The 19,095-nt window shown below is 50.1% G+C and overlaps 1 pseudogene; it reads left to right on the forward strand.

Annotated features, from left to right (window-relative positions):
* Positions 1–924: 924 nt before the first annotated feature.
* On the forward strand, positions 925–18,293 carry LOC124975418 (peroxynitrite isomerase THAP4-like; annotated as a pseudogene).
* The last annotated feature ends 802 nt before the right edge of the window (positions 18,294–19,095 follow it).

Below are 19,095 nucleotides of genomic sequence, written 5' to 3' on the forward strand. Positions count from 1 at the left end.
CAGGTTCAGGTGTCCCTGCCCAGCCTGCTGTTGGTGTCCACATCAAGGACTTGAGGAGCAAAGGTTGGGAGGGCTTGATAGTACCTGCAAGTGGTCCAGGGCCTGTGCCTTCTGGGGGACCTGCTGGACTTCAGCAGGTGCACAGGCACACCTTACCCACCTGCCTTGTCCAGTGCTTACCATGTCCAGGAACTCCTCCCACTCTCCCTGACACAGGCCTGAGCACCTTGCCTTGTCTCTACTGTGCTTGCCCACCTCTCCTGCCATCAGCCCTGTGTGAGGGGCTTCCTCCTGCTTGCCTCTGGGTGCTTCCCTGACCATGTGATGTCTAAAGCAGTTCCCCTTGCTCTGGCAACTCTGTCCTGCCAGTCCTGGGATTCCAACTGCATCCTCTCCCCACCTAAGTCCCCAGGCACAGCTCCTGTCATCAAGACTTCACTTAGGCCCAGACACCCAGTGTCACAGAACTTAGATGGGATAGAGCACAACCCTACTCTCACCTGGGGGCAGTACACTGCCCTGCCTGATTCCCACTAGCCCTGTGGATCAGGGCAGATTGTCGTCCTGGGCAACCTGGCTTCTGAGAATCCCACCCAGCTGAGGCCTCACCCTCAGCCCCCACCATGCCCACAAGACCCCCAGGCCTTGTCACACAGTTCCCTTGCCTCCTAGGCCCACAACACTCCCCTCTGCACCCCCCACCCCCATGGGCTCCTGCATCTCTTCTGTCTCCCTGCCATACTTCGTATGCTTGTGGATTCCTCCAGTGAGCCTCTGCTAGCAGTTAGGAGGACTGCAGCAGAAACTCCGAGGTCAGTGTCTGACCTCAGGTCACGCTGCAGCCAGTGGGCACCAGTGGCCCTGACTGTGAGGCTTCAGTCCTGCCTCACTCACCCTTATCATGAGACCAAACTCCTCGGACTGATGGACGTGATAGCCATGGACAAGGCTACGTGACTCACACCACAACAGGAGAAGCCCCTTTAGTTTGGAAAAATCTTTAGAAATTGGGGCATTTTATCCCAAAACCAATATTTCTGGCTTTTCCTGGCAATCAGAAGACAAGAGCAGCAAGTGGCCTCCTCTGGTCATGGCTCTAGCACACTGGTTGCTGGGCCACTCAGGCCCTGGGTGGAGCCCCACAGCCTGGATACCTAGTGGCCCTTAGCGTAAGGTGGGAGACTTACTTTGGTCATTTTTGACTTGAGCCTTGTCTCCAGCATGGTCTCCAGCCATGGTCTAGGTCACTGGGGTGCTGGGAATTCTGGCACTCAGCACGCCTCAGGGACCACCACTTTGCTGATGCCTGTACCTGGCCTCTGCCTCAAGGCTTCTTTGTGGAGAAGCTCCCACAGCCCCTCAGTGTGGCCAAACCTGTGTGGTGTGTGCTTGGGTCTGTTTGCTGGCCCAGCACCTTGCTCCTGGCTGTGTCATCTGGGCACCATGTCCACTCACCTCTCATCAGTCATGAGGGCGATTGCCCATGGTGGTGATGAGAGCTAGCTCCTGGCTCTGGTGAGGAGGTATGGTTCTCATCCCAAAGCAGTGCTGGTCTGCCTGCTGTTCTCAGTTGTGTTTCTGAGTGTCTTGGGCGCTGCCCCGTGGCCCCTGTGGGTGTCGTTCCTGCTGGTATTCCTCCTCCTTTCCCAGCTTCTGCCAGCCTGTGGCCTACCTGTGTTTTCTTTCCTGAGTTCTTGCACTCGGGTGATTGGTCTTCCTTCACAGAAGTGGTTGGACTCAGCATGTGCACCTGCAGTCCCAGCAACTCAGGTGACTGAGGCCCTGCCTCAGAATGAATAGATAAACCAGGGGTGGACACACCCTTTGCTCTGAGCATGAAGGACAGCATGTGTCTGGGACCAGTGGGTTGCTGAGGGTCAGTCATGTTGCCTTGTGAAATGCTGGCATGCCTTGCACCTCAGGAGATGTGGAGCCTACCCAGCCTTTCTTCTTGGCAGCCTAGAGGGCCACAGGGGCTGTGCTCCACTGCCTGCCCACTCTTCACTCCTCTGGTAAATAGTGGCCACTCACCTGCCTCCAGCAGTCCTGGTCTGGTTCCCTCCATCTTCCAGCCACACCCTGGCTCCTCCAACTGGCTCCCTCAGCCCCCACATTCTGCTGTGCATTCTATCTGTGACCTATTTTGCCTGGAAATAAAACTCAGGGAAAAGTTTTTGTCATAGCATTCTTGTCATTCATTCCAGAAGAGGTGGAGATCATTCTGACCTCCTTGGTCATGTTCCCAGGAAGACCATAGACAGACTGAGGGACAGAGGAGCAAGGTCACTGCCTCTCTTCTGCTTCTCTCTATCTCTGATTTGTGGACTTTTTTCAGATGCCAGTGTGTCTCAGGCTCTGTCTTCCTCGCCCTGTCTCTAAGTAATGCCTTCCAGGCTTTGGGACCAGGTCTCCCTTGGGTCTCTGGTCAGCTGCAGCATGACCTAGTGCTGGATCAGAGGGACAAAGATGAGGACAACTGGGTGGGCTGCTTGCTAAGGAGGGTTGCCTTGGTCTGGGGAAGACAGGGTCATGTCCACCAAGGCGTGGTTTCAGATGTCCCTTTAGTGAGTAATGTGGTCCCTCCCGGCCCGTGAACCTGGCCCTGCCTCCTAAGTAGTGTCCAGCTCTGCTGTTGCTACTGAGCATCTCCCCACAAGGGGGCAGTCATGGCTTATCCCAGGCCCTGGACCTGCTGAGTGGAGGGACACCCAGGACCTCCTGGGGAGCCTGCTGGCCAACAGGAGAGCTTTCACATGAGCTGCCAGCCTCCAGTGTGTGGGCAGGGCTGGACAAGCACTTCCTGAGCAGACAGAAACAGGCTCACTTCCTGAGCCTCCAGGGCAGGCTCCTTGCCCTCCAGCCAGGGGTCAGGGGTGCACTGACCCCTGGTGCTGCCAGCTCATGCTGGCCTCTGTGAAGGGCCACAGCAGGGCACCTATGCTGCTCTCCCTGGAAGACTCAGGTGTGTGTTGGGAGTCAAGGCTGCAGATCACCACTCTGTGAGGGGCAGCAGGTCAGATTCTAGTCCCCTGATCGAATCACTGGCAGACCAGCTCCCATTCACTTCTCTGTGCCCAGGCCCCTGCATTGACCCACACCTGGGCTTCAGCACTGCCCGAGGACCAGGTCAGCTGGTGAGAGCCACAGGCAGGGCTTCAACCTCAGCCTGTTAAGGCAAGGGCCTCATGAGTTGGTCCTGCTTGGTATGGAGGCAGGCCAGGCTGTGATGGTAGCCCTGCCTGTTGTGGGGCCAGAGTCTGGAAGGCCCAGGTGTGAGGGGAACACCCCTTCTCAGTGCTGAGCAGTTGTCAGTCAACCTGAAAAACCAGGAGGAATGTGCACAGGTGCTGGCCTTTGCATTGGGGCCTCCAGCACTGGGCCTCCAGCTCCACCTCAGTCTGTGCCTCCAGGTCAGCATGGCAGCTCATCTTCCAGGAGCTCAGGCCAGAACCCTCAGAGCCCCTCCATCCCATGTCCACCCCCTCTGACCTGGGGGTCCTGAACCTAGCCCTTCCCCCACCACCACTCCTGCCATCTGGTCAGGCCACCCCCTCCACTGTCTTGTGTGGTTGGTGCCCAGGGCTCCTGCACCTGTTGCCCAGGCTCCTAACAGATGGCCTGGAGGGTGGGCAGAGACCCCTACATTCCTGCCATCCCTAGTGTTCTTTTCCAGCCTCCAGACACAGGCACTGGGAAGAACCCTGGCCCACAAGAGGCAGCCCTGATGGGCAGTCTGAGGTGGGGGACACAGAGGTACTTCACCCTGCTGACCTCATGTCATATGAAGCCACTCAGTAGCACTCAGTCCCCACCACCCACTGTCCCACCTCTGCCCACCCCCAAGCCTCTTAGCCGAGCTGTAGCGCTGGTTTACCAGGCACAGCTGGGGAAGTCACTGAGCCCTACACCCCCACTCTCCATCTCCATGTCCCTGGCCCCATACAGGAGCTGCTGTCCGCCCTGGTTCCCTGGCTCCTCTGAGTTGTGTTTCTGTGGTCACTCATGAGGTTCTGCCCATGTGGCACTGCTGGCTCCAGTGGTGCCCATCTGTGGTGTGCTCTGGCAGTGTGTGCCTCTCCACAGGAAGCCCAGCAAGGTGCACAGGAGGAGGTTGCTGACTGCCGTCCTTCTGTCCTCAGAGCCTCCCAAGATGAACCCAGTGATGGAGCCACTGTCCTGGATGCTGGGCACCTGCCTGTCTGACCCTCTGGGAGCTGGGACATACACGACCCTGCAGCCCTTCCAGTACCTGGAGGAGTTGCACATCTCCCACGTGGGCCAGCCCATGCTCAACTTCTCATAAGTCCCCCATGGTGGGCTCCCAGTTCTAGGTTGATCCAGAACAGAGAGGGTTCAGCAGGAACCTGCAGGCCATCTGAGGCAGGAGTGGTGGCATGGTCTTTCTGAGTTCATTGCGTGTGTGAAGGTGTTATGCAAACCACAGGGCTGTTGCTCTAAACCAAGCGTGGAACAAGTGTGTGCTTGTTTTCATCTGATCTTGAGCTGAATTCCCGTATGGAAGTTAGTCACCCCAGTATCACTGAGAACAAGGGGTGTGGCTTTCTTCCTGATTTGCCCTGAGTTGGTTGTGAATTGGGAAATCTGTTAGAGTTGTGGTTCTCAGAGTCTTCGCCACAGTGAGGTCCTCAGCTGGGTCCCATAGCACACTCACTAGGAGAGCCCTGCTGTTCTGGAGGAGGCAGAGGCTCCTGGGCCTCTGGAATGGGAGGGCCCTGTGCTCCTCCAGCCTCTGCTGTGTGATGGAGGCAGCGAGTCAGTCTGGGGCTCAGGACCAGACCTGTTCCAGGCTGCACAGTGTTGGATTAGGATGTGTGCACAGACTGTTGGTTGCATAACCTAATCTGGAATACTCCATAGGCTAAGTATTTCCGAGCCCTGACATGATGCTATTTTGAGTTTCAGATTTTAGAAGCTTCACTTGTATTTATAACACCTCCAGTCTTGGAGAGATTTAGAAGATCTTGTTTAAAAACACTGTTTCACAACCAGGCTCAGGGATCCTTCCACCGCAGCTTCCCAGACTGCTGGACATAGGCACCACCGCTGTGGCCAAATGTGTCGTTCTTGTTTGAGTAGACAAGGGCATGTGACTCTAAGTAGTATTTGAGTCAGCTTTGCTTTACTGTTACCAGAAGACCCGAGGACAGCTGAGAGGAGGCAAGGTCTTTGGGGCTCAAGTCCCTGAAGTCTCAGTCCACAGAGGGCCTTCTCCATTGCTCTGGGTCCGAGGTGAGGCAGCGTGTCATGGGGAAGGTTTCCATGGAGGGAGCTCATGGTGGGGTTAGGAAGCAGAGAAGGGCAGGGAGCAGAGGGAAGATGTACCCCCAGGGCAGCCACACCCATCTGCTCACAGTCCCCATAGCAGTGGTGGACTGATGAGGGGCCAGCTTTCCACGGGGTGGAGTGTCGAGGGGCCAGCTGTCAGTCCGACCCATAGCAGTGGGATTCTGTGTTGTAGAGATGATGCAGAACAGTGTCATCAACCTCTTTGAACTGTTGCCTGTGCCAGGAATCAGAAAGTCCATCTTGTAACTGGTATGGGAGAGCAGTGGAGTGGGGTCAGGTGCCAGCACAGGTGGGCACATGTGTGCCCTGGACTCCACAGTGCAGGTCCTTCACACAGGTGCCCCAGGCCAGGTGTGGTCAGTGATGCCCAACCTATCCAAAGTTTGCCATGAGAACCGTAGACAGGCTGCAGGCAGCATGGCATCCTGAGCCATGCAGGGAAAGGGCTTCGGTCTGGGTGCTCATCTAGCAGCGTTATGTCCCTCTTCCTGCATCTGCCACAGGGTGTATGCTGGCCAGGGACCCGTACCTTCTCTGTCTCCACCGCACAAACCCTCTTGACTTGGGCTCAACAGAAGGAGGTCCTAGAGCTGTTCAGTGCCCATAGACATTGGACAGCACTGGGTGGAAGGTGGGGAACAACAGACCTGGGGACAGTGATAGCCAGCCAGGACCCCAGGGCCTGGAGGGGCAGAGACAGCAGGGCCCAAGGACACTTGTGTGTTGGGCTGTTGCTGGGTGCTTCCACACCTGAGCATGGCCACTGGCGAGCCCGGTGCCAGTCCCAGGTCTCAACTTCCTGCAGGTTCAACTCCTTCCACCCAGACACACACAGACCCCTGCACAGAAAATGTGGCTTCTTCTGCCTCAAGTCTGACACAAACAAGGTGGTCTTCATCAGTGCCCAGAATACAGGTACTGCCCATACCCAGCAGAGCAGGGGAAACGGCCTCTCAGATGACCTCCCAGGTGTGCTTGCTCAGGGACTATGGAGGTGTGGTGTGCGCATGGGCTGTGGTCACCTCCTGAGGAGCAGGGCTCCTGAGGAGGACAGTCTGGCAGCAAGGCCCTTTTCTGGAAGTCTGGCTTGCCCCAGTTTGAGGTCCTTCTGAAATTGTTCATCAGCCACCCTTACCACCCTCATTACTTCAGTCAATCAGACTGCCAGGTCATGGCCCACACTTGCAATCCCCAGGACTCAAAAAGCTAAGGCAAAAGGATCCAAAGTTCAAGACCAGACTCAGCAACTTAGTGAGGCCCTAAGCCCTTGTGGTTAGTCTCCAGGGCTGAAAAAGAAATTACTCTCAAAAAGTTTGCATGACCTTGACCTTGCCCACTTGACCAAAAACTTCTCCCTTCCTGGATGTTCAGGATGCACCCAGCCTAGAGTGGAGCTGTTTAGGCCCTGGTGGGCATGGCAGTGGGTGGAAGTCAGTGGGTATGACCATCCCACAGTGCTCCAGTGGGGTCTTCCTGTAGGAGGGCCTGGGTCCAGGGCACCTCTGCAGAGGCCAACCCCCCAGCATACCCATTCTGTACTTTAACACACTCAAAACTCAGAAGGCCATGTGCAGGTGAGAAGGACCTTGTGCTGGAAGTCTCAGAGTCCAGCCTCCTGTGGGGAGGAAGCTGCTCTCTGGAGCCAGAATGGGAGGATACAGCTGAGCTCCACCCCTCGCAGGTGTTGTGGAGGTGGAGGAAGGTACGGTGAATGGGCAGAAACTGTGCATTGCATCCCACTCCATCACCAGGATCTCCTTCACCAAGGAGCCCCATGTGGAGCAGGTGAGCCCAGTCCTCCCCAAGATAGCTGTGGTGTGTGTGCAATGGCCAATGGGGCCTCTGCCAGTGCCTGTGTCTCCTCCCCTGAGCCCATCTCCCGGGTCTCCTGGCTCCTCCCTGGCTGATGGGCAGGTGGTTACCAGGCTTCTTCCCTCTCACAAACACCTTCATGCTTTTGTCTAAGTGTCCAGGTTGACACTCCTGTGTGTGCTGCCGCCGCCCCAGTCCCTGGCCTCACTCTGGTGCTTTGAGTCTGATGACAGCAGACAGTCCCTTCTTCACATTCAAATCCAACCTTTAGTGGAAGGCTCGCACTTGCTGTGGTCATGGGTTCTGCTGCTGGTGTGGGTGGAATGTGGCCTACTGCAGCTGTCTGCCTGCGGTCTGCTTTCTGGCCTGGCTGGTGGTGGGAGCTTCTCTGTAGCCACCTTTCTCACCAGGCTTCCTTTCTCTCCATGCTTCGTGTTACCTGTGCTCCCGTGGCTTCCTTTACAGTCAGACCACTGACCTCCCAGATGGGTGCACCTGGTGACCGCTGCAGTCCTGGCTATCTAGGGGATGAGCAGGGTCCCTCATGCAGCCTGTCCCCATGACATCCAGTGCAGGTTCTGGGGCTCTTGTACCCTTGTTGTCGCAGGAGGGTCCCAAGTGCCTCTGTCCACAGGTTCTTTTTATTGAGCATTTCCCTTTCTGGATGGGCTTCTGAATAAGACTTGAGGTTCCAAACATTTACATGGAGGTCATATGGAACGTGTGAATTAGCCTGGGAGCACCAGCTGGCAGGGCTGGCAGGGCTGGTGGCTATGGGGCCGGTGTGCTTAGAGCTCTCGGCACCTGGTGCTGGGTGAGCACTCTGCTGCTGGGCACAGTCCCAGCCCACAGTCACTTGGAGGACTCTGCTTCTCCACTTGAAGCAGCCCATGCAGGAACTGGGAATGTCTGCAGGGTGGGCCCAGTGGGCCAGGGAGGTTCTCCTGTGATGGCTCCATCAGGTGGCATCTTCCGTCCCTAGTCACATTCTTCTACTCCAGGTAGAGTGCTCTTGGTGGCTCTGTTTTCACCGGGCCGGTCCCTCTCACTGGTCAGGCCTCGTGGCTGTGGGAGCAGGGCCTGTGCCATGGCTGCTGCCGGTGCTGGGCCACCTCTGTGGGTCCTGCAAACCTACCTTACTCCCTCTGCCTGGCTCTCCACCTCAGCCACTTCCCCAATGCTGCGGTGGTCGGCCTCTTTCTCCTCCTCACACTTGCCAGCGGCCATGTGTTCTTCCAGGGTTTTATTTGGATTTTGTTCATTTTTTCTGAAGAACTAGCTTTGGTTTTTTTCAATTAAACAAAATGTTCCTCTTTTGCCAGGAGGAGGAGGCAGTGCACTGGAGTGGGGGCCGGGGGTGTAGCCTAAGAAGCTAGCACTGAGGCCTGGGTCCTCTGCTGCCACATCTGTTTCCTACCCCAACACTCTGCTGACCTGACTAACCATAGGTGAGAAGTAGGACTGGGTCTTCCCCTTGAATCACTGTGGAAACATGTCATGCTGGGGTCAGGGTCCAGGATGTGGGAGGTGAGGGACTGGTGCTTGGTGAGTGGCTGTCTACCCTGCCAGGTGCTGCTGGGCAGAAGGCCGTGACCCTGCCATGACCATATGTTTGGAAATTTTTGGGGGTGGTACCAGGGATTGATCCCAGGGGCACTCAACAACTAAGCCACATCCCCAGTCCTAGTTTGTGTTTTATTTAGAGACAGGGTCTCACTGAGTAGCTTAGCACCTTGATTTTGCTGAGGCTGGCTTTGAACTCATGATCCTCCTGCCTCAGTCTCCCAAGCCGCTGAGATTACAGGCATGTGCCACTGTGCCTGGCCTGGAATTTCTTCACAACGAAGGTGCTGTGGGAGCATGATCTTGCTGAGCATGAGCTCTACTGCATCCTGAAGCCTCCAGCGTGGTCATGATGTCCCCATGCTGTCCCGTTCTACACCTTGACCTTTGGTGGGAGTCGCAGTTTAGTGGGTGCCTCTATCCCACCACATTCCTGCAGCTTCGGTTGGTTCAGCGTCGGGTTGGGGTCGTCTGTGTTGACAGTGTGTCGGTTGCTCCTGGTGAATGTTCCTTTGGTGAGCCTCACACAGACTCATACTCCTCTTCTTGTGGAGGAGAAGGTTGTGCTCCCTCAACCCCAGGCCTGAGTGCACCTGCTTTCCTGGACTGCCTCTGCTGTGGCCACAGGTGGCTCCTTTCTCAGACACCTTCTTGGTGAAAGGGCCCTTTCATCTGCTTTGTTATGTGCTTTTCCCTCATCCAGCCCCACTCTCTGCCAGTTACCTAAACCTATTTCCTTACATCAGAAACAAGATGCCTGCCATCTCAGTGCAAGAGCCGCTTCTCCAGGCTGTTTTCTCTGTTTTGGTCCTTTTGCCTTGCTCTCCCAAAAACTTCCTCATCACCATCTCCACCCTGTGGTGGAATTCTGAGCTGTGCTGGAGGGCTCATTTCCATGAATGGTCTCCCTCTCTCTCTCCTACCTGCACTTTTAAACATGCTGCTCTGGTTTCATCCACAGGTATGGCAGCTTCTCCTGCCTCTCTGAGAGCATTTGTTTTCATTTTTGTTTTTGAGATGGGGTCTCACCTTGCTCCCCCAGCTGATTCTGAACTCTTGCCAGGGGCTCTCCTCCTGCCCCTGACTGCTGAATAGCTGGAGCTGCAGGTGCTGCCTGTGCACAGTTTCTCACTGAGTTACTTGTGACGGTTTTAGTTTTCTTCTTTCTCCATTCCTTTTTTCCTTCCAAGTTGCTTTCTAATATTTTTTTGTTTTTATTTTGCATTTCTTCTTTGAGGTTTCTTTAGATACATCATGTGCTTGGGGTCCCACCACTGCCCCCTGCCAGGTTCATGAGGAGGACTGAGATAGAGTGGCACTGGCAGCTAAGACCCCCACAGAAGGGACACAGGGAAGGCAGGAAAGGGACAGGGTCAGGTGGGTCTGGAGGAAACAGGTTCCTGCTCCCCAGGCAGAAGGCACCCCAGGGTTCACCAGAGAGGCAGGTGTGCAGCGCTGCAGGCTGAAGACCCAAGGTGTACCCTCCTGGTGTGTGCCATGCGGACCCCAGGGCAGAGAGGTTTCTGTGGGGACACCAAAGAAGGAGACTGTTCTGCTGCTGGAAACTGGTCCAGCTGCCAGGTTCAGGGCTGGGAATCTCACCTGGTGGCCCAGTGCTCTGGGCCTGGCAAAGGGTTGGGCTGCTGGTCTGAGACACCAAAGCCCTGCTCTGTGACGATGGGGCAGGGTCTGCAGAGGATCCACTTTTTTGATGTCCCCTTTAATTTTGGTTTTCCATGCGTCTGCTACTCAGCATGTGGACATATTTTTAATAGTTTTTAAAGATATGATTCATGTGCTATAGCAATTAGTTCCTTAAAGTGTGCAATTCTGTGACTTTTAGTGTAACCACAGAGTCAATTTTAGAGCATATTCACATCCCAAAAGAGACCTTGTGCCCCAAACTGTCCCCCCAGGTCCCCACCCTCCCTGGCCCTCAACAGACATTCATCCATGTCTCCAAACTGGCCAGTTCTGGACACTTCCAAAGTTGGGGCCATTTTCTTGTGTCTGGCTTCTCTCCACTGAACCTGATGTCCTCAAGGTGTGGCCAGGGGATGGGGCTTTCTGTTTATCCCCCGGTACTGACAGGAAGGTGGGGGTCATGCTGCCTATGGTCAGGAATAGTGCCTAAGGGCCTCCTGACCACACCCTTGGCAAAACTGTTCCTAGGATATGTTCTCCACTGCCACCTGGGTCCAGCATGTTGGGTGGGCTGACTCCCTGTGTCCTCTGCAGACCCTGCAGAGTCCAGGCTGCTGGATGCCATCCGTGGGCACTGCTCCCCAGTCCTGGCCATGCCCATCTTGTCTGTGCCATCTGCTGTCCATCCACTTGTGCTGCAACTCACCATGCCTGGCAGCAGCCTGGACAATCCAGGGCTGCCTGCTGTCCCCAGAGGTTCAGAGAGGACCCAGGACCCAGAGCCACCTTTCCTAGTGTCTAGCAGGAGCTCTTACAGCCAGAAACTGCCCTCAACCACTTATATGCAGCACAAGTAGCTCTGCAGGTGGAGAAACAGATGTTCAGTCCACGTGCTTCAGGGTGTAGTCCTGCCCTTGTGGTTCTGTGTTGGTACCCTGCTGAAGCCGTCGTCCTGACCCTCGCACTCTGCCTCCTGAAGACTCACAGTTGCATCCGAAACCTCTCTGCGTCCCCTGCCCACTGTATAGTGGTATCGCGTCCCCTGCCCACAGAGAAACACGAAACCGGATCAGGGCAAGTTCTTTATTTTCTGCAGTCTGCTTCTTCTGGCTGGCCAGCAGCCGCGGGCCGCTCTTGCAAGCGCCTTACATTACATACAACAACCAATCAGCTTATAGATCACGAGGGGAAAGCATGGACAGTAATGGAGCACAATAGTGTGGATATAGCAATCATGCAGTGTCCACGAGGACCCATGACCAATCACATTAACTTCCTCAAATAACGCCACTTGTTGGCAGAGAGTATTAGTCTGCTGGAGGTACCTGGTTTTGTTCTCAGCACTTCCTTGGCACCTTGCCAGGCGCCATCTTGGCCACGCCGAAGGGCTGGGGGTCTGCAGTACCCCGACAGCTCCCCCTTTTTTATTTATTAAAAGAATGCTGGCTTGGGATTGTGCCTGTCTTAGGCGGAGTGGTCAACCATCGTCCTTACCCGTCATCGGATAACTGCAGAGCATGCTACAGCTCCTGTCTTAGGTCGGTACGCGGTTACCTCCTTCCTTACCCGTCATTGACTACCGATCCAGCATACTCAGCCAGACTTGAGGAGAGCTGCCAGCCTCTAAGGCCATCATGGCTTGATGGAAAATGATGCGATCTCTGGCATGAACTTGGCGTATACGCATGATAAAGCGTGTGAGGAAGATAATTGTAATAATCATTAACACACACAATGCTCCCATTCCTGCCCATTGCTTAACAAAACTGAAGGAAGAGGATAACCAATTTTGCATTTCAGATATAGGGGCTATATTAACTCTAGTAGAATTGAGGCTAACAATTTGTGATCTAAGAATGGCAGTAAGATTATCAAATTTATAAGACCAATTGGCACGTAGCTGAGTAGATATGATTTTAGACAAATTTGCTGCATAACTAAGATTATGATAAGCTACAGGTGTAATGCACAGTCCTGGTAGATGATAAATACACCCCACACTTAACAGTTCTTGTAAAAGGTCCATTTGTTCTTGAAGTAAGTCCACACGCTGGTTCACCAAAAGTAGTCCTGCTTTTAGGTGTTGATCCACTGTTTGTTGAGTAGACAGAGCAGTAGCTGTCTGCTGGACCACTTCATTAAGCTTAGTTGCTGACTGTACTGATGTCGTCAAAGCTACAGCTGCTGCGGTGGCTGCTGCTGCTGATGCAACTATGGTGGTAATGACTGCTACGGTGATTCCAAAGTCCCTCTTATTTCTGGAAAGCAATACTGGCAATTCATCATCTGTAACAGAGACTGGGACTGGTAGGAAGGTAGGAACACACATTAAGTCTGCCAGCAGGAACTTAGAAGCATTTTAACATTGAGAGATAGCACAAATCTGAAGTACAATTGAGAGAAGCAGTTGTTTTGTTACATAGTTGAACTGTTCCTCCTAAGAGACTAAAAAGAGGTTGTAAGTTAGTTTATTCCGTGGAAACACACAAACTGAGCCGCAGCTCCAGTAAAGCACCGGGTTACCCTTATTACCCAGAGTTAAAAAAAAAAAACCCAAACAAAGAGACAAAGAGAAAGTTTATCTTTAGGGGACCTGAAGGTCTCCTCTATTCCCCCTTTTTGTTTATCATGGATAGAATCTTATATCCATTTGTCCATCCTGTCTCGGTTATCAGTTTGCTTAATCATTTGGTACTGTTGAGTAAGGACCATAGTTTGGATTGTTTAAAGGGAATAATACAGACTTCTTCCGGCAGGGAGAAAGCTGATATTTCAAAAGTCCCGAGAAGTGAGCGCACCCTACATCCCCTATAGGCAGGTAAATTTGGTAATCAATGGGCTCCGGAGATCCTTGACATTTGTAAAGGCAGATGGCTTCATGGCTTCATTTCCTCGAATTGACCCGATTCCCTATTTTTACACTAACTACCTGTCCTTAATTCTGGCTTCATTCTCCGCTTTAGCTAGAGGAACTCCCAACTGCTTTAAGGAAAAGGGGGCGTCGGTCGTTCTGGCTGCTTCGAAGCTGAAAGGGGGCAGTGAGGGGCAAGCAGTTTGGAGTTCCTTTTTTAAAAATCGGGTCAATCGAGGGGTCCGAGGCCATCTGGGGTGGGTGCTTCTATGATAGAAGAACAAAAAGACATGAGTACTGAAATGAAATTAGTACAAAGTAAATGTTGCAGCATCTGGAACATGCCACTGAGTATCATGAAAATGACAGAAGTCAATCTTTCACCAGGAGGTGGAAGAACTGAGAAATTGTTCCCATAACTAGACCTAGCAAAGGCTGGAAAGGACAAGGCCTTTATTTGGGAACTTTAACATTGTCCAGGTTATCAGGAATGTAAACACAACATTTAACTCTTAATGTCATAGATATCCCAAAAAATATAGTTAAGCTACTTAAGTCATCTGATTGTGTAAAATATCCCTTTATTGGTATAACCTGTGTTTAGTAGAGAGCTCTATATTTCTGTTACTTAGGGCTAGGTAATCATACGAGCAAACATAGATTAAGTCTACCTGTGTAGCTTAGGAAGATCTGCAGGCCTTAAACTGACTAAAAACTTCTGACTCTGGCAGTTTCTCTTGATTGTTATCAGGCACATTTGCTGAAGAATCTTTCTTTCATTTGTAGCTTCCAGTCTTTATTCTAGTGGACTAACATAAGTGTACATCTTAAGTTACATTTAATTATTATTTCTTTTAAATGCCCAAGAATGGCTATATTTTGGTTTTTACTGTTTTGCTGGGTGTCCAGGATCCTCTAGTCTCAACAATCTCCTTGATCAGGAGGTTGTGTGACCCAGAGTTGCAGCACTCCTTAGAGAAGTCCTCTTATTCCCTGGGTTCAGGCTGACTGAGGGCAAAAGATCCAAATACTGGCCTATCTTGCCTTCTGTATTTAATTCCAATCTCTAAGTTTGATCTTAATCATCCAGCAAGCCAGTTTTACCAGTCATAGAGTGAGAGTACTGGGCTTTAACTTTAATGTTCATAACTTTACAGTTATTTACCCTTTTATCTAACTGGAGTCTGTATTAGTTCTGGAAGTTACCACTATCTGTTCTATAGGTGATGGCTTATTATCATAAGTTACCTAGGTTGCGTGTTTTTGAAGCAGCTACTTTTGTAAAACATTAACAGGTAACAGTTTTACAAAATGAAATTAGCAAGAGTAAAAATATATTTTGTTTGTATAATAGCTATCTTGAATTTTGACTGAGAATCACATTATATTTTCTATTTGAGATCATAGTAATTTTACAACAAAAACCAATCTTTTGATTATAACTTTAAATAAGCTGAAGTCTGACTTATTTTGGAGTCACTCTAACATGCAGTAAGGTGGGAGGCAGAGCCTTATCTCAGGTAAGGCGTGACTCTTTATAGATCTTAAGTGTTCTAATTCTGATGTTGATCTTTGCTTTTTCCTTAAATATCATTAAGTAGTTTACATATACTGTTTCCTGAGTCTATACAAACTTTATAATTAACACAATTTAACATTGTATCTAAAACATGAATCAAAGAAAGGCTGAGAGAGCTTTTAACTTTCCTTTTGTGTGTCAAAGTGGCAAAATATTTTCATGTTTCACAAAATTAACCTTTAAACAAGTCAGGCTCTAATGTTTAGAAATACATTTACATTTGAAATTTTTTATCTCAGTGTAAAATATAACCAATTTTACATATATCCTATTGATAACAGGTCCTCTAGTAGAACACTAAATGATAAAAATTAATCCCCAATGAAATTTACTCTTTATAAGCTTAAAATTACCATTACAGACAAGTTTATCTGGAGAATAGCAGCTTGATAAATTTCCTGCTTTAAAACTTGTATACCTGAAAAATATGAACACATTTAATATACAACTAGAAACCATTTCACAATTACCTTGACACCTTTTTTTTCTTTCTTAGCTCTCTACTAAACACAGGTTATACCAATAAAGGGATATTTTACACAATCAGATGACTTAAGTAGCTTAACTATATTTTTTGGGATATCTATGACATTAAGAGTTAAATGTTGTGTTTACATTCCTGATAACCTGGACAATGTTAAAGTTCCCAAATAAAGGCCTTGTCCTTTCCAGCCTTTGCTAGGTCTAGTTATGGGAACAATTTCTCAGTTCTTCCACCTCCTGGTGAAAGATTGACTTCTGTCATTTTCATGATACTCAGTGGCATGTTCCAGATGCTGCAACATTTACTTTGTACTAATTTCATTTCAGTACTCATGTCTTTTAAAGAAAAATTTAGACTCTGTAACACAGTACAATACTTTAACAGTTGTTTAACCATAATTGTATACACCCCAATTTTTAAGACTAATTGTTCTAAAGAATAAAACTTAAGAGACTTGTTGAAACTTGTCCTTTACTTACACACAGACTTTCTTACTCAGAAACATTTCCTTTTTCTTTTTATTTACCAACCTATGAAAACACCAAGAATGTTTAAGTATGATACCCCATGTAATTTAAGAAGTTAAAAGTACTTGATGTTATTTAACAATTAGCATTTTAACTTTGTAAATTAACCAGACGTCTCTACAAACACATTTGAGTAATCCCATACATGTTAACTCCAATTTATTTATTTTATAAAAACCAAGATATCAGACAAGTGTCCTGAACAGGATCCGTTGCCTCTTTCCTGCTGAAGAAAAGTCCTAGAAGCAATTGATATTAGACATTGTTTAACATTAACATTTCATTAGTTTGACCACCTGGAGACTCGTAAGTTATTTTCAAAGATATTTTACTTTTATTAGTTTACCCAATTTAAATTGAACCTTTTTAAATCACGTGAATAAAAGTATTTGGATCCATTTTTAAATTTTAATTTTAAGAGCACTCAGTTTTGACAAAACATGACATTAGACAGCACGACATACAGATAACATAAAATTAAAGGCCTTGTAACTTTATAGGTAAATGTTCATTGCAATGAAACAGATGTTTAAAAACTTCAGTTGAATAAAAAATAGAACTGATCAAAAAGAAAAAAATCATTAACCTAGGTATGTAGGATCAAAATTATGAGCTCAAAAATACAGCATTAAAGAAAAACAAAACAAACAAAGAATCCTAGAAAATAAGTTAGTTAAGTTTAAAACGGACACCCCTTTTTTTTTTTTTTTCTTTTCTTTAGGTTACCCCTCCTCCTTCCCGCTGAGACTGCTGTAATTTATAATCCATTGTAGGCTTTGACAAGGCCAGGCAGGGGGGAGGGAGGATCACCCAGGACTTTTTAACCCTTTTTTTACCTGGTTGAGAAATCAGATTAGGTTTGAATGCAGAAAATCATGAAACAATTATCTCCCAATACTTGTGGGGACTATGGCTACTATATTATGTTCCCACTCTTTTTGAAGACTGAGAACATGATCGTTCCTCTTTAATTTCTTCTAAGATCTGACTTCCTTCTTCTAAAGGCCCCTTTAAATCCCTAAAAGGGTTTTTTGATTTACCTTGCTGCATCAAACAAGATTATTAACAAGTGACCATATTGCCAGAGTTCCCATTGGCAAAGGCTCGCGTCTCTCCGCGTCACGCAGATCCTCTCCTAGCTGTTCCCACTGAGGAAGATTTAATAATCCCTCGTCTAAAAACCACGGAGAGACTTTCTCTACAGTATCTAGGAACTTGAAGGCCGTGTTTGCCTTCAATGGTGTTCCGTGATTTTTTTAAAAGTTCTCTAAGAGGCCGCTGCATTCTAATCTTAGACAGATCCGTTCCCATGACTACAAGGTAGTTTACTAGTTTAAACACACAAACAAAAGACAGGCGCGCGCACGCACACACGCTCACTCACACACGCACACAGTTTGGTACCACTTGAATCGTCCCTCCCACGGGGAACCTTTTATGATGAATCGTCCCTCCTCTGGGGAACCTCTTATGATGAATTGTCCCTCCGCTGGGGAACCTCCTGTGATGAATTGTCCCTCTGCTGGGGAACCTCCTGTAATGAATTGTCCCTCTGCTGGGGAACCTCCTGTAATGAATTGTCCCTCTGCTGGGGAACCTCCTGTAATGAATTGTCCCTCTGCTGGGGAACCTCCTGTAATGAATTGTCCCTCTGCTGGGGAACCTCCTGTAATGAATTGTCCCTCTGCTGGGGAACCTCCTGTAATGAATTGTCCCTCTGCTGGGGAACCTCCTGTAATGAATTGTCCCTCTGCTGGGGAACCTCCTGTAATGAATTGTCGCTGCTCCGCGAACCTCGAGACGTCTCACCTTTTGAACTCTCAAACTAATTTTTCTTGATTTGAAAACTTATGTGAACTTACCCTTATATTTTTTCTCGTTCCGGGTGTTTCGGCACCATCTATCGCGTCCCCTGCCCGCAGAGAAACACGAAACCGGATCAGGGCAAGTTCTTTATTTTCTGCAGTCTGCTTCTTCTGGCTGGCCAGCAGCCGCGGGCCGCTCTTGCAAGCGCCTTACATTACATACAACAACCAATCAGCTTATAGATCACGAGGGGAAAGCATGGACAGTAATGGAGCACAATAGTGTGGATATAGCAATCATGCAGTGTCCACGAGGACCCATGACCAATCACATTAACTTCCTCAAATAACGCCACTTGTTGGCAGAGAGTATTAGTCTGCTGGAGGTACCTGGTTTTGTTCTCAGCACTTCCTTGGCACCTTGCCAGGCGCCATCTTGGCCACGCCGAAGGGCTGGGGGTCTGCAGTACCCCGACATAGTGGGGCTTGCCTGCCCTCCCAGGGGTAACCTTCTGCCCACACCTGCAAGGAGGTGCCACCTGCCACCTGCTGTCCATCACTGGGCCACTTAATCTGTCCCAGTTCCTTGGTGGAACACGTTTTGGCTGTTTGAGAATCTGCACAGTTGTGGTCAGCTTGCATATGATCCTCCCACTCCCCACCCCAGTGTGCAGTGTGATACCTGCAGGTGGACAGACAGAACGAGATCCTTCCAGGAAGACTCTGTTCCTCAGGTGCCCACAGAGTCCCCTGGGGCATGTCCCTGAGCTGGAGGGCTGGCAAGTGGCCAGAGACTGACTGCCTGTGTGTCTGCCCTTTCCCCGAGAGGGACCCAAAAGCGGTGGGAGTGGGGCCAGGGATGTAACCATGGGCTGAGGGTGGGGCCAGGGCATGGCTATGACTGTGAGGGTGGGACCTGGGGGGATGGGACCGAGGGCTAGGGGCGTGGCCTGTTGGTTGGCTGCTCCTCTGCAGTGCTTGCTGGGCAGTGTCTGGGCACCTCTGGAGGCTGGGCCTTGGGGAGTGGACAGGTTCTGTGGGCTGGTGCTGTTGCCCACATTTTTGGTTTGTTTTCTTTCCTTGTGTGTGTACTGGGGATTGAACCCAGGGGTGTTTAACCACTAAGTCACACTAAGCCCCAGCCCTTTCTATTTTTGATTTAGTGACAGGGTCTTGTTAAGTTGCTGGCCTCAAACTGGTGATCATCCTGCCTCAATCTCCTGAGCTGCTGGGATCACAGGTGTGGCCACTGCACCCTGCTAGCAATCTCCCACCCAGATCCACCCCAGCCCTCTCTGTCTCCTGTGAGTGTCTCATTCTGTCTCTCCACCTGCATGCATCACACTGCACTTTGAGACATGCAGGGCTTGCCACCCTCCTGGGCTCAAAGCTAACTTGCCATTCTGTGAGTGCTTGCTGCCCTAAGGGTCTGCTGGGTCTGTGCTCTAGTCATGGATACACCCTCCCTTCTTAAGTGGTGCATTTAGGAGAACAGAACACTTAACTCTGTTATCAGTTCCTTG

The sequence above is a fragment of the Sciurus carolinensis genome, unplaced genomic scaffold (assembly GCF_902686445.1).
Source record: "Sciurus carolinensis unplaced genomic scaffold, mSciCar1.2, whole genome shotgun sequence".
Taxonomy (NCBI): domain Eukaryota; kingdom Metazoa; phylum Chordata; class Mammalia; order Rodentia; family Sciuridae; genus Sciurus; species Sciurus carolinensis.